The sequence below is a fragment of the Acomys minous genome, assembly GCF_964271855.1.
Source record: "Acomys minous genome assembly, chromosome: 8".
Classification (NCBI taxonomy): domain Eukaryota; kingdom Metazoa; phylum Chordata; class Mammalia; order Rodentia; family Muridae; genus Acomys; species Acomys minous.
The window spans coordinates 6,760,798-6,777,017 of NC_140489.1; the positions used below are offsets into that span (position 1 = coordinate 6,760,798).

The window sequence follows — 16,220 nt, forward strand, 5'->3', positions numbered from 1 at the left end:
AGAAGAAAGTCCAGGGGGCATGGGGTTCTCTCCTACTGATGCAGAGATAACAGCTTCTAAGGATGAGTGAGGGATTTGGAGAAAGAGAGTCGAGAGCTCGGCAAAGTTGGAAAAGTGCAGGATTCCCAGAGGCGGCCTGGTGTTTGCAATGGCTGTTTTCTCTCATGGTTAACATCAGGATTCTGTCCTACTGTGCATATCAAGGGTTACAAGTTCCACATCTTCATGTGGCAATGTGGAGGGAGTTGGGGCCAGACAGATGCTCCTGGGACATAGGAAATATAGACATCTGTGGGGGAAGAAACAGGATATGGTTCACAAGCGAAGGCCTCCTCAGCAGATGCCCCAAGGGCAGAACTCAAGAGCTGGCTGGGCAGTCGGCTCTCCCTGCGTTTCCCAGCTGGCACTTAGTATCTGAGACACCTTAGGACTGTGGCCTTCACTGTAGAAACTGTATGTCTGTGTAGGTGCTAGAGGAGGCTGGGTGAAGGAGACTCAGGAATAGACAGGTGACAAAAGAACCATGTCAGCGAAGTGGCAGCAGAGACAGAAGCCTGGCAGGACAATGCCGTCATGGCTCCCCCGGGAGACTTGTGTTTTACCCAGGACAGAGGAGAGCACAGTCACGTGAGTGCCATTGCTCCTATGGAGTCACACGGACAGGCAGCAGAGCCTGGGGTCAGCTCATGAGACCCTGCCCACCCTTCTCCCGTGGTCTGTCTCTGCTTCTCTCGCTGTCTTCTCTGGAGTGAGTGTAGGCCTCCGGCTGCCTCAGCTCTTTCTCTTTCTTAATATTTTACTTTATTTAGTGTGTATGTTTGTGTGTGTGTGTGTGTGTGTGTGTGTGTGTGTGTGTGTGTGTGTGTGTGTGTATGTGTGTGTGTGCAGGAGCACATGGAAGTAAGAAGAGGCATCAGCTCCCCCAGAACTGGAATTACAGATGGTTGTAAACAACCATGTTGGTGGTGGGAATTGAACCCTTGTCCTCTGCAAGACCAGTAAATGCTCTTAACCACTGAGTCGTTTCTCCAGCCCTGCCTCGACTTCCTACTGGGAGATGATCCCAAACAAAAACTGACCGCATGGCCTCATGCGTAGATTCCCCTCCCCCTCCAAGCCCCTCCCCCTCCCCCTCCAAGCCCCTCCCTCGTGTCTGCATATATAGCAGCCCTGCACTTCCTGGTGTGGGAGCTCATGGGTGTGGTCTAGAGTGCCCTGTCCTCCTGACCCCTTGCGCCTCCGCCAGCACAATAAACAGAGACGTGGCACCATAGCCACTGGACACACCTTCTGACCCCTCCAGCTCTGAGACCAACTGACTTCGGGCTGAGTTTTACCAGATGTGTCCCTAGTACTATCAAAGTCCCACACTGACCTCTGTAATATGACATCCATGGTTTGTGTCCTGTGTCATGACACATATGCGTGACATTCATACTGTGTATAAATAATCACATGTTGTATGTGTGTGAGAGACATCAGCACATGATGTCTATGGTGAACATCTATGATATAGCCATTATGCATGCATGTGGAACTTCTATAAAGGGCATCAATTACAGGTACTCATAGGCTGGTACATCCTAGAGGAGAGAGAGTACCTGTGCTAGCCAGTAGCCATGACTGCCCATACAACTACGGACACTTGACCCACTTGCATCCTGCCACAACCTGGGAACTGTAACATGCCACAAACACCAATTTCAGTGCCACGCCACTGGCCTGCATGAGATGTGCACACACATGACATGTCCACACACAAACCCCATGAAGACTGTCTTAGAACACATAAACACATGTCCATCAGTGTGGTATCATGTAATAGCCACAGCACAGGAACCATACATGACACAGTCACATAAATCCCTACAAGAACATACGGGTTGGCTGATTCCCAACACCTCTCTCCTTAGTCTCAGTATTGCCATCATTGTATGCCTTTCGTGTGTTTACCCCACTGCCTTCAGCACCCCACCAATGTCTCTTCTACGACAGCCCTCATCCTACCCAATGCAGCACCCCTCTAGGGTGCTGGCCTTTTTTAATCAATGACCATGGGCGTCCATCTTCCAGTGAAACTTGAGCTCTGGGGACAGTAATAGCACCCCAGGTCCATGTTCCTGCAGGTCCATCCAACTGTCGAGCATTTGTGATGAAGTCACACCAGGTCCCTCACTCCTAACCAGCCTTCTAATCAGCACAGATACGTCATGGGAACTAAATGGATAGTCAAAGTGGGAATGTGACACTGGCCAACTGTGCAGACCAGTAGGTCCATGTGCTGACCTTGAACTCCAACTCTTCCCCCACCCCCACATATAGTCACAGGATCTTTTCCCAAGGCAGACTGCAGATACTCCATAAAGGAAAGAGACCAAGTGGGTGGAGCTCCTCCACAGCCAGTGTGGGGGAGTCAGGCCGCAGGGCACCGAGGACATGCTGGACTTAGGGAAGCCATCCCTTTGTTGTCCGGGCACGTATTCATCCCGGTATCAGTTCCCTCACTGTTCACTCCATGCTCAAGAATTCTGCCCATGGGAGGACGACCCCAGGATGTACATGAGAGCAGCCACAGTGTGAGTCTACATATGGCTCTGTTCTTTGTCCCCAAGACACCATGTCCCAGAAGGTATTTGATTCTTTGACCTAGACCCCAGGGAAGAGACCAAACACTGTGGTAGACACAGATGTGAGTAAGAGCAAACGAAGCTTGTTGTCACACTTGCCTCTGGCAAAGCTATGAAACAGATGACATCAAAATGCTAGGCCTGGTTCTAAGTATCTATTTAGAAATACATATAAAGTGGTGTGCTAGAAAACAATTAAAGAAGTAGAGGCAGTGTTGGGGGCAGGCAAGTGAAGTAGGAAATGTTATAATTTTATTTTAATCTCAAGAATAAAAATATATGTTTTAACTCTGGTCCTGAGCTAGAGGTATCGATCAGTTGATAGAGTGTGTGTATAGCATGCAGGAAGACCAGGATCTGATCTCCATTACAGAATACACCAGATATGGTGGTGCAAACCTGTAGTCCCAGCTCTCCAAAGGCATACACAGAGGGTCAGAAGTTTGAGGTCATTCTTGGCTACATAGAAAATTAGAGACCAAGCTTATTTTTAAAAATGAATCTTCCTCTTTCTCCTCCTCCTCTTCCTCTTCTTCCTCCTCCTCCCCTTCCTCTTCTTCTTCTTCTTCTTTTCTTCTTCTTCTTCTTCTACTTCTTCTTCTTCTTCTTCTACTTGAAGTAAATGTACCCAGTCATTGAAGCTGATACCACACCATGTCAGATTTTGTTTCAGAGTTTCAGAGAAAATTATTCAAAGTTCTCCAGAGAAGCGCAGCTAGTAGGAGGCAATGGATAGAGGACAGAGACCACATAAACAACAGGTGACAGAGTTAGGTGACAGTGAGGATGACAGGCAGGTGGATAACAGAGGGATAACACACAATAGACATAGAACTTCTATGGTTCTCCTCCATCGGGGTAAGCGATGGCATGCCTTTGGGGGTGTCTATGAAAGACCCTGCAGAGGTATTAGGTCTTGAGACTCTAAATCAACCCCTTGATGGGCTCAGAATGTGGTGGCATGTTATGGAGAAGTGGTGAACTAGGAAGTGGTCCAGGTGGAGGGAGTTGGTCACTACAGGTATGTATGAGGCATTATATCTGACCCTGGACACCATGTTCCTTTTATCTCTACTTCCCATCAGTCAAGAGACAAATAGCATCTTCCACAAACACCCACTATCATGATGTTTGACTAAACACACGAAGCCAAACAAAAATAAATCTTTGTTCCTTTAAGTTTCTTTGAGGTATCTGGTCACAGTGGTGTAAAAGGAACTAACACATCTCACAAACCCAGCCTTACTGAAAGCCCTTTCAAGCAACTGGATAAGACCATCCCATGATGCTTTACTTCATCCAGAGTGAGCAGATGGGAGGCATTAACGCCACCAAACAGTTAGTAGAAACAGCTAAGCTGTGTCCTCTAGAGTCACTGATCTCCAGGAGCTGTCACAATGCCATAAGGGGCCAGGGTTATCCACAGCCCCAGCCTCTCACAGACATTACAGTCCTGCCTTGTCCAGAAGACATGGTCCCCATTTCTGGCTGGTTCTCCCTAACCTCTCACTCTTCCAGTCTTCTGTTCCCTCTTCCACAGTGGTCCTGGGCCCTGGGGAAATGGGCACCATCCTTCCAGCATCTGCACAGCTCCTATTAGTCCCCGGCCCTCCTGACCTTCTAACCAAATTCTGACCTCTGCCCTCATCCCTCCTGACCAGGAAGTGAGGTCAACAGCCTAGACAGAGGCATGTGAACCTGAGGCAGCCTTGGCCTTAGCATCCAGGCCCCCAGTTCCAAGATACACAGAGGGCTCATGTGGGCAAGCATTGCTACCCCTACCCTATTCCTATCACAAACTACTGACTGTTTGAGAAACTTCTGGCAACTAAAGAATGGCTCCCTTAGTATTGACGGCCCTGTGAGTTCAAGAAGCTCAGCTGCCGGCTTAAAAACCCAGAGGCTTTTGCAGCTAAACCCAGGAACCGTGTGGCATGTTGCTTTTGGCATAGAGAGTGCTGACGTCTAGAGGCTAAATGGCTGCCTCTGGGCTCTGAAACTCTCAGCAACTGTCTCTAAATCTTCTGGCCTTCCGGGCTTCCGTCCTTCTGTACCACCCTCTACATCCATTTTGTTCTCAGCTTTTCGCCTTCTCAATATGTCCTTCACTGCCTAAGATTCTTACAGATACTGTCCTCAATCACTCACCAGCTCTTCAACTGCTGCCTTACGGCCACTGCCACCCTCAGGGCTGGAAGCCTGGAGTCTTGTCTGCTCTTTGTACAATAACACATCCTACTCTACCCATGACAGAGGCCACAGAGAGACATGGAAGCCATTTTGGAGGAGAGACCTTATCAGGGCCTAACGACGTTGCCCACATGGACCAGGAGTAGTCCACTGGAGAGAAGCCTCACAGGATGACTCAAAACCGAGCGGGAAACAGGCTGCACATACAGCCGGAAATAGGGTCATGATGTGCTCATACATGGATTGTAGTTCCACCAGGCACAGCCCTACAGGCACACAGCATGTGGTCCCAACAGTCACAACCCTGCCATGTGAGCCTATCACAAGCCTTACAGAAGCACATATCGCAGGTCTCAAATAGGTGCAGTTTTCTTTCTGACAATTACCAGGAAAGGTGCACTTCCTCCTCCCTGACCTTGGCGAGAGCTGCTATTCTGAGGTTCTTCCTCTGGAATGCAGGCAGGTCACCTGGAGGTGGTAGCTGAGGTGCAGTTTTCCAGCAATGGTGCAGGCTCCGTGGCAGCTAGAGTGAGGCCTCCTGTGGTTTCAGCAGCAGACATGACTGCAGTATTCTTTGCAGCTCAAATATGGTTTCCTTGATGTTCTTGTGAAGGATTCAAAGCACGGTGACAGTTCCACTGGTCTCTAAAAGAGACCTAAGACTACAAGATATGGGAAAAGGAGAACACTAGTATATTTAAAAAAAAAAAAAACAGCCAGGCCCCCAACAGCTCATGTTACATGAAGAAAAGGTGGACATTACAGTATTCCCAATAAAAACCTGCTGTTACACTTACATTCTTGACATCACTTAGCAGATGACCCTAAGGATAGCTGGGCCATCCCATCTGTCTCACAAAAATAGCACTGTTCTAAGGCACACTTCCACAACTTACAGGGTTTCTGGAGAGTTGGGGTAGCAATCAGACCTTTCCTTGACCCCCCAAGATATGCTCACACCCACAACCACATATGTGCACACACATGTACTGACAGACACACACACACAGATGTATTCATATTAGACCTGGTCCATCCAAGGACTTATCTCTCCCAGTCGCTGGAGAAAGGAGCCACTCAAGGGAATGACTAAAGGAAGACTGAATCCTGGCGGAGGCCCACAGAGGGGGTGAGCGAAGGCTAGGGCAAGGCAAGGGCACTAAAGACACTGTGCTGCTGGGCCACTGTGGGTAGTGCTGGGGCAAAAAGGGAGTGGTCAGCCTGTGGACAGGAAGGGGTGGGGCAAAGACGATTCCTGAAGGCCAGAAGAGAGTCACAGTGGAGTCTGCATCGAGAATGAGACGGGACTCCCAGCAGGACCTAAGGCTTTAGAAGCTGCATCTGCCTCCTCTCCTTCTGCATCTGGCCGTGCTGGGGCATGACCCATCCTGTCTGGCCCTGCCACTGTCAAGTAGCTCTCTGATATCATCCAAATATAAGTAAACACCCTTCTGTGGAAGCCAGACTTGGAGAAGCCTAAGTTCCTTGGCCTCTCATACTGGGACCATTGACCCTGCACGTCCACTGTCCACAGGGCTCTTATATCCTTCCCCAAATCTGTGTGCCTCCCTCAAGACTCAACATTCATAAGCTAAGTTAGTGGCCCTTAGAGCTTAGCTCCATGTGTTTTCATGGAACTCCCAGGAACCATGGTCCTACAGAGACACCACAGTGTAGAGAGAAAACCTGTACCCGGATGATCTTGCTCTACACAGGTCAGTGACACACCAACTTCAGCCAAAACAGGCACTGCCAGTTCCCCTAGGGGAGCTGCTGGGCCAAAGCCCAGCCTTTCATACCATCCTGACTCTCTTCCCTCCCCACAGTGCAGATCAGAAGCCTGGAAGAGACGCTAGCTGTTTCTGCACTGCTCCATGTAACCCAGTCACAACCCAGATGTGCTCTGGCTTTCTGGATTCTCTGCCAGAGCAGCAAGTAAAGGACAGTCCCGCGCTTGTGAGTGAGGGACAGGGAATGCCACTCTCCTTAGCACGCCAGCTCCAAAATTGGGACAGGAGCCACTGTCAGAAGCTCTGAATGTCATATCTGGCCCGCAGGCTAGTCTTCTTTGCTCCTCGTTAACAACTCCCCCTTGTTGTTGTTAATGGCTGCCACACTCCCCCTTGAAGGGGTACCAAAGGAACAGAAAAGACAATGGCTAAAGCCTAGTCCCTTCTCAGGGCAGTGGCACTCCAAGGGAGCAGGCGTGGTGACTGCGAGCACACGCAAGGCATCAAGATGAAAGCTGTGCAGGGGAGACTTGGGGCCAGACAATGGAGAAAAGAGTGTCTCGGCCAGAGCATGCAGGTGTGTCTCCTAGAAAGAGGCCTCACCTGAGACCCTACTGTCCCTTAGTCAACTTCCCAAGAACAGAATGAAAAGGGAACTTCCAGGGCTGCTAAGGCCGGGGGTTCCCACCCCACTTTTAGCTGAGGGCACTGAGGCAGAGCGTGCCCTAGGTACTACCATCTGGGCACGAGTATAACAATGGTTACTACAGGTTCACACCGTCTGGGAGCCTGGCTGCAGATGAGGACAGCCCGGCCAGCCACAGCCACCCACCAGAGGACCTCAGGTATGACAGCCATGGGAACCTGAGCAAAAGGGCTTGCTTGCCTAAGGAACAGGGACAATCAGGTTTCAGGGTCGTGGGTGGGAAGGGGACACCTGGGATGTCTTCCAACATGGACAGAGTCTCTTGGTCATTGAATGCCCTTCAGGCATCACTTCCCAGCCCTAGGCACACAGATATTAGAAACTGCTGCAGCTACCCACAAAGACACGCTACTGTGGATCTCAATCCCACAGGGCTGAACCAAGATAAACTAAAGATGCCACAAGAATCTCAAAAACCCCAGGATAACTGGGACAAGAATCCTGCCTGCAAGCCATTGGGACAAGAATGTCACCCAGAGCTGGCAAATGACAGCAAGGAATCGTCCTGTCGTGAACTAACAACAAAGAGAGCAGAGTCCACAAATGGTCTGTCTGAGCTGGACTGGGCTGAGCTGAATGACGCAGGCTGATCTGGGCTGGCCTGGGATGAGCTTGAATGAGCCAAGTAAAGTGAGCCTGAGTTGGCCTGGATAGCAAGCGAAGCTAGCTTAAACTTGGGGAGGCTGGACAGAGCTGAATAAATTGGGTTGACTGGGCTGGGAAGAGCTGGATGGGCTGGGATGGGATGGGATGGGATGGCCTGGGATGGGATGGGATGGGATGGGATGGGATGGGATGGGATGGGATGGGCTGAGCCTGGGCTGTGGGCCTATGTGGGTTGGACTGGGCAGAACAGATTTAGGCTGCACTGGGCTGGGCTCAGCTGGCCTAAGCAAGGCTGATCTGGCTTTAGCTAGGCTGAGCAAGGCAAGGCTAGGCTGGGCTGGGCTCAGCTAGGTGGGGTATATTCAGCTGTGATAGGTTGGCCTGATGTGAACTGAACTGGACTTGACTAGGCTGAGCTGGGTTAGCATGAGCTCGACAGAGTACAGTCAGCTAAAATGGGCTGGTCTGGCTGGACTGAACTGGACTGGGTTAGGCTAAGATGGGCTGACCTGGGCTGGGCTGGGCTGGGCTGGGCTGGGCTGGGCTGGGCTGGGCTGGGCTGGGCTAGGCTGGGCTGGGCTAAACTGGTCTTGGCTGGTCTCAGCTGGACTATGCTATGCTAACTTAGGCTGAACTAGATTAGACCTGCTGGGCTAGAGTGGACTGGGCTGGACTTTGCATGGCTGAGTTGAGCTGAGATGGTCTGGGTTGATCTGAGCTGGGCTAAGCTAACCTGAGCTAAATGGAGCTAGGCAAGGCTTGGCTACGCAGGGCTGGGTTAAATTAGGAAGGATTTGGTGGGGTTGAGCTGAGCTGAGCGGGGCTGAGCTAAGCTAGGCTAAGCTGAATAAGGTTTCCCTGAGCTGAGCAGGGCTGTACTGGACTAGGCTAGGCTTAATGAACTAGATTGCGCTATTTTGAGTGGACCGGGCTGAGCTGAACTGGTCTGATCTAGTCAGAACTAGGCTAGGCTGGGCTGACCTTAGCTCAGCTGAACTGAGCTGAGCTGGACTGGGCTGAACTAGGCTGGACTGGCCTGGACTGGGCTGAACTGGCTTTAGCTGGACCTGGCTGAGCTGCATTGGAGGCAGGGGTGCGGGGGGAGCTGATCTGGGCTGGGCTAGGCTGGGCTATGTTGAGCTGACCTAAACTGAGCTCAACTAAGGAAGGCTGGGCTGGGATGATTTGGTCTAGGCTGGGCTGATATGGCCTGAGCTAGACTCAGCAAACCTGGGTTTGTGGGGCTGAGTAATGGTGAGTGGGGCTGTGTGGGGCTGGGCTGAACAGGGATAAGCTGAACTTAGCTGAGCTGAGCTGGGATAGACTTCCATAAGATGGCTGAGCTCCACTAGGCTGAGCTGAGCTGAACTGGACTGAGCTGAGTCAGCTGGGCCTAGCTGGGCTGTGCTGAGCTGAACTGGACTGAGCTGGGGTGAGCTGAGTCAGCTGGGCCTAGCTGGGCTGTGCTGAGCTGAACTGGACTGAGCTGGGGTAAGCTGAGTCAGCTGGGCCTAGCTGGGCTGTGCTGAGCTGAACTGGACTGAGCTGGGGTAAGCTGAGTCAGCTGAGCCTAGCTGGGCTGTGCTGAGCTGAACTGGACTGAGCTGGGGTAAGCTGAGTCAGCTGAGCCTAGCTGGGCTGTGCTGAGCTGAACTGGACTGAGCTGGAGTGATCTAGGATGAACTAGAATGACTGGTCTAGTCTGATCAAGCTGAGCTAACCTGTGCTGGGCTGAGCTCTGGATAGGCTGAATGGAGCTATGAGATAAACTAGGCCAAATTGGACACTTCTAGACCATTCCGAGCTGAGCTGAACTGGGGTTGAGTTGAGCGGGGCTAGGCTGTGCTTAGCTCTGCCCGGCTGAGTTTATTGATCTGAGCTGGGACAGGCTGAGGGTTGGGGGGAGGGAGGGTGCTGGCTTAGGCTGAACTAACTAACCTGGGCTGAGCTGGGATTGGCCAGGCTAGGCTGAGCTGAGCTGGGCCTAACTTAAATTGTTCTGGACTGGGCCAAACTGTTATGGGTCTTTTGGCCTGGTTGGACTTTTTGGTGCTGAACTGAACTGGGTTTAAAATAGATCACTCATACCCGACTCTCCACTCAACTGTGGAGAGTGTTCTGTCCCACGAACTCTGGTGCCTCATATTTGACCATGTCCCCTGGAGGGGGAGACCTGGTGGCACTCAGAGGAAGGATAGCAGGGTACCAAGAAGAGACTTGATACCCTATGAGCATATACAGGGGGAGGAAATCCCCCTCAGGAACAGTCATAGGGGAGGGGAATAAGGGGAAAATGGGAGGGAGGAAAGAATGGGAGGATACAAGGGATGGGATAACCATTGAGATGTAACAAGAATAAATTAATGAAAAATTTAAAAAATAAAATAGATCACTCAAAATCATTTATGGGTGTTTGAACTGTCCTCCAAGAAGGCTGTCCTGTTGTAGGCAGGTAGACTGGGTGGGTAGAGCCAAGCAAGGTTAGCTGGAATACCCTGTGATTTCCAGGGGCCTAGCCCAGAGCTGAGCTGGGCCCCGGCCCAAGAGAACATCATGGGCAAGTGTGCACGCTAGAGCAATTTAGGCAGCCGTCAAGGTGGTTTCTGAAGTTGTTTCATTCTCTGTTTATGGGCTGTCTGGGAGCTACAGAGGTGATCTGAGAGGCAGAACACTATGCAGACTGGCTATGGCAAAACAGAGCCTCATGCATCTGAAAGGCTGAGCCCGATAGCACTTCTGACTTCATTATGCCCCCCAAAACAGACTTAATGTAACTTGCAGAGCAAGTCCCAGGAAGGCTCTGAATCCCCAGTTCCCAAGAGTGGAGACAGAAGGGACAACAGCAATTCATTGGATTTCTGGGTCCTCACGCCCTGTAGGGTACCTGTCCCCTGGACTTAAACCCAAGGGTCAGCCTGGTCTCTCTGTCAGTATCACCCAGCCTGCCTTGCAGCTACTCTGTCCACCCTGTGGCCCTAATCCCATCCAGTCTGCCACTCAACTCTACTGCTTAAGTTTTATGGCCATTTCCTAGATGATGTCACTGTTGCCTGGTTGAAGGACAGACAGGAGATACCTAATGCATTCCCACGTGATTTCTCAATCAAGAAAGAGGGCACGTTTGCCTCTTCCTCCAAGGCTCACATCCTGCCTTCCTGGAAGCCCCTGTGCTAGGCCAGCTGGGGGCAGTGAGGGAGCAAAGCCTGGTAGGGTACAAGGGATCAGGGGGCTCCCTGCATCTGAGTTTGGGCTTAGAGAATGGAGACAAGACCATCTCTTTCCCAGAAGAACAGGGTCCCAGAGCCCTGCTTCTGTCACAACAATCCTACTCGCCACCCCCCCCCCAAGCTGTAGGCATGCAGTGATGTATGCCAGTCTAACCTAGGTCCTGTCTCACAGCCTCTGTCAAGAGCCCTTCGCTCTATGCCTTGAAGCCCTGTAAGGAAGACCCTGCCTACACTACCTCCGTGGGCTGCCTGATAAAGGATTATTTCCCTGACACGGTGGCCGTGAACTGGTATCCAGACTCCCTGAACAAGAGCATCACGAACTTCCCTGCCGTCGGTTCTGAACTCAAGGTCACCACCAGCCAGCTGACCACCTGGGACAAGTCAGTCAAGAAATTCACTTGCCACGTGGAACATAAGCCATCCGTCTTCAATGGCAGTTTGCCTATCGCAGGTAAGCGGGGCTGGATTGGCGACAGTTACAGCAAGAGAGAAGATGGTCAGGACAGGGAGTGGCCAGCATACTAGGGGGCCTGAGGTGAGGCTTGAGGGAACATAAGGCTGAAGAGAGACTCACAGCTCTCTGCCTCTGCCCTAGTGACACCTAGAAACATTACCCGGCCCACTGTGAGGCTACTCCATTCGTCCTGCGACCCCAATGCATTCCACTCCACCATCCAGCTCTACTGCTTCATTTATGGCCATATTCTCAATGACGTCGCTGTCAGCTGGCTACAGGACGGAAAGAAGATAAATAAAATTTCAAATGAAATCCTAATCAAGACAGAGGGCAAGCTAGCCTCTACCTACAGTGAACTCAACATCACCCAGGAAGAATGGATGTCTGAAAGCACCTTCACCTGCGTGGTCACCTCCCAAATGGAAACCTATTCTGCCTATGCTCAGAAGTGCCCAGGTAGGTCCTCACTTGGCTGATGCCCAGACCTCAGACTTCTGAGGGAAAGGCGGGGGTCTCACATAGCCTTTCCTGTCCTACAGAATACGAGCCATGTGGCGTGAATACCTACCTGATCCCACCCAGCCCCCTGGACCTGTATGTACTCAAGACTCCCAAGCTTACCTGTCTGGTGGTAGACCTGGAAAGCAAGGATAATGTCACTGTGACGTGGACCCAAGAGCATAGGAAGACTGTAGGCTCAGTAACCCAGAGCTTCGCCACGCACCGTAATGCCACAACCAGTATCACCTCCATCCTGTCAGTGGATACCAAGGACTGGATTGAAGGTGCAGGCTATCGGTGCACAGTGACCCACCCTGACTTTCCCAAGCCCATTGTGCGGGCCATCACCAAGGCCCCAGGTGAGCACAGGAGATGGAGAGTGGCCCAACCCTTCTTCATGCTCAGAAAGCATGGTTAACTGGTTAACTCATGTCTGTCCGCAGGCAAGCGCTCAGCCCCCGAGGTGTATGTGTTCCCACCACCAGAGGAGGAGAACAAGGACAAACGAACACTCACCTGCCTGATCCAGAACTTCTTCCCTGAGGACATCTCTGTGCAGTGGCTGCAGGATGAAATGCTGATCCCAGACACGCACCACAGCACCACAGCACCTCTGCTAGCCAATGGCTCCAAACGAGGCTTCTTCATCTTCAGCCGCCTAGAGGTCACCAAGGCACAGTGGACACGAAGTAAACAATTCACCTGCCGCGTGATCCATGAGGCACTGCGGGAACCTAGGAAGCTAGAGAAATCAGTATCCAAGAGCCCTGGTAATGCCTCCCTCCCTCCCTTCAAGGGCTCCAAGTAGCTGTGGTGGGGAAAGTGGATGGCAGAGCTCTGCTCACTGTTGTAACAACACCAGGAAGCTACCCCCAATAAACAGTGCCTGCTTAGAGCCCTGGGTGCCTGTTCTTGGGGAGGGCAGGTTATGTGCAGAAGTGTCTTGAACGTAAAAGAAGGTTCACTCCAAGAGAGGGCAAGATTGAAGCAAAGCTCACCCATATGACATGTGTTGGGTATTCGACAAATGGGGCGTTACAGGGGTTCAGGGAAGTACTCGAGTCCTTCCTACCCTTCACTATGTATCATGTACCTGAAAGGGGCTCAAAAGCCATAGAGGACATCTCTAGAGGAATGGCTGAAATAGCCAGCCTTGGAGGCCTCAGCACCCACCCATCAGTCTTGCAAGCTCCTGCTCCCAAGTATTCTTGGACACGAGAACCACTTCAGATAGAGAAACAGCCTAAGGAAGCATCTAGGAAGGCAGGACTCCATGTGGCTCTGCTCCTACCCCCCTCTTTGTACTCAGCATCCATTGAGGCTGAACCAACAGCCCCAACCACCTTCCCTGCCATATGGTCACACCAAGCCTGGATCAGGACATGGTACCCTTCACCTTACTTCCCAGCCTTACTCCAACCCAAACTCATCCCAAGGACCAGAATGGGACACAGTCAGGTGCCCTCATCTATGCCATGTTTGCTCACGCGTGCGAGCACACGCACGCACACACATACACTCATACACACGCCTACTCACACACTGAGACCACTAAGCCTTAAGGCAGCTCCACCAACAGCACACACTTGCAGGCACTTGGCACAGCAACACACCTCACCCATGCTCAAATGTGGCCTGCACCAAGCTTCCCACTAACTACCATTTGCTAACTCAAGCAGTTCCCAATCCTTTCCTTTCATACACTTGAGCCACAGAGCCCAAGATAGAAACAGAGTATTTGCACCCTGGTAGGGAGCCCAATGTCTTCCACATGGCCTGCTCATGCGGCCTCGGCCTCCCAGACCGCTCTTCTCCACACACACTCACCCCACAAGGAGGCTTCATCACGCTTCTTGGTTTAGCCACAACCCAAAGCAAGTTCCACACCCATCCTGGGACCAACTGCAGCACATAGGGCTCCCACACTCACACGCACACAGTCATGCACACATTGGAACCTATACACGCCCACCATATCCAGAGATGAGTGTCCAGGCTTTGTGTCTGAGATACCTCTGAGGATCACCAATGGCAGAGTCAGCCTTGCACTTCAGAGCTACCATTAGACTGGTCCTTACACTTCAGCCCACCCCAGACTGGGAGAGACAGAGGCGGTGGAGGCCCAAGGCAGGAAGATGGGTTGTGTGGTAAGAGTGGTAAAGCAGACAACAGGGAGAGTACGGCAGGAGTAGAACCCTTACAAGGCCCGGAGGCTGCTTTAGAGTCCCACAGGCCTGAGCTCCAAGACCATGTATCCTGGCCTTCTCAGAGGCCACAGCCAAGATTCCTGAAGCCAGAAGCTGTATGGAAGTCCTAGAAATGAACCTATGAGCTCAGAGTCCTTCCCAGGGGGGGGCCTGGGCACTCTCTGAAGAAGTGCAATTCTGCAGGCAAGAGAGAGGCATCCTGTGTTAATGGTGGGAGATAGCAGGACACTGTGGGTACCAGAGGAGGAAGAGGGAATGCGCATTCAGGGAGAGAAAAGAGGGCATCTGCTTCCTGGGCTGACCAGAGACTCCGGGCAGTCCCAGAGTGGGTGGGATGGAGACCTGTGCCATTGTAGCTTCACCAAGACTGCCTGAGACCAGTGTGGGACCTACCCCTCCCCACTGTCACATGGAGTCTGGGGAAGGGAAGCTGACTGGCTGGTACCCCCAGAGCTAGACCTCCAGGACCTGTGCACCGAAGAGGCGGAGAGCGAGGAGCTGGAAGAGCTGTGGACCAGCACTTGCATCTTCATCACCCTGTTCCTGCTCAGCGTGAGCTATGGGGCTGCCGTCACCCTCCTCAAGGTGGGACCTTGCATCTCAGTGGATGGGGCCAGGGAGGGCTAGGCCACATCAAAGAGCCATTCTCACATATGCCTTTTCCCCAGGTGAAATGGGTCTTCTCCACGCTGATGCAGGGTGTGCCCCAGACCCTCCATGACTATGCCAACATCCTCCAGACCAGGGCATAGGCCCAATGCCAGCTCCATACAGGCCTGCATCCATGTGTGTCTGAGCCTCCTGAGGTACTTGTTCTGCCACGGGTGGTAGAAGGGGAGCAGAGACTGCCCCCAAAGGGACCAGAGGTGGAGACCAACAACTGACATATGATCATCCATCTTCAGGCACCAATGTGGGCTGGCCTACATGCAGAGACCTTGTCACAAGCCTTGGAAGAATAGCTGTCCCCATAAATTTGACCTGGTGGATACTGGCCACCTGGGCTCACCGAGGTCTATGGGCATCAGGGTCACTCCATTTTGACTTAAGTAACCACAAAAAAAAAAAAAACCTCAAGGACCCAGGGCCTAGAGTCCCCACTAGGCCCCCACCTAGACCCCAGAGCCAAAGCCTGGACACCCAAAACCAACACAGTACAAGTCCAGACCTTGCTTCTCAAAAGCCATCCTGCACCTTCCACCAGCCGCCCTCCACCCTTCCTCCAGACGTAACCCAGCCTTTCCCTATAGCCCCTTGTCTCTGAAGAATGAAGAGACAGACAAACATTCAGGGGTGAGGCCACAAATCTGAAAGGAGCACTTCAGACCTCTGGGCAAGGCAGAGAGTCCCCCTGCAAGAGAAGGTGCCTCCCACAGCACAGCAGCAGACTCTGAGGCCCCATCAACCCCCATCCCAGTCTGGCACTCCTACTCTGTCTCTGATTTCTTAATAAAGCTCTTTTCCATAGTCCCTAAGAGCCCTTCGAGAAGATGTTTGAGGCCACCATTGTAGTGATGGGTCCCAAGGGCAGGGACAAAGACCAGAGAGGGTAAGAGTCATGTCAATCAAGCAGCCACACAAAGCTCTGGGTTTCTGGACCAGTCTCCACCCAGTCCATCACTCCTGATGGCCTCTGCCCAACTTACTTTCCACTTCTTAGGATGAAGTAAAAGACAAAGCCAGAGGGACTAATGGTGGAATCAGAGCTGGGCCCCTTGGGAACCTAGCTACAGGTCACTCTCCAAGAACACAGTCTGCCCATCTGCTAAGTGCAGACTGACAGGCCTGTCCCCTGATCCTAGCTAGGTGTGTCCTGAGGGACTGAGTGGGGGCACACAAGTGTGCAAGAGCCATCCGAATCTTCTGTTACCATCCTTGGGACATGAACTCACATAACAAAAGACATGGTTCTCTCATATACAATGATTGCTCAGGAACCAATAAAAAGAAATGTCTTCATAGAAAG

At 51.9% G+C, this 16,220-nt stretch overlaps 1 gene segment (V, D, J or C); it reads left to right on the top strand.

The window, feature by feature from the left end:
- Positions 1 to 7,304: 7,304 nt before the first annotated feature.
- LOC311603442 (immunoglobulin heavy constant epsilon-like) lies at positions 7,305 to 15,006 on the top strand. The segment is given in 7 exons: positions 7,305 to 7,392; positions 11,259 to 11,540; positions 11,685 to 12,002; positions 12,086 to 12,406; positions 12,491 to 12,851; positions 14,680 to 14,839; positions 14,923 to 15,006.
- Positions 15,007 to 16,220: the final 1,214 nt, after the last annotated feature.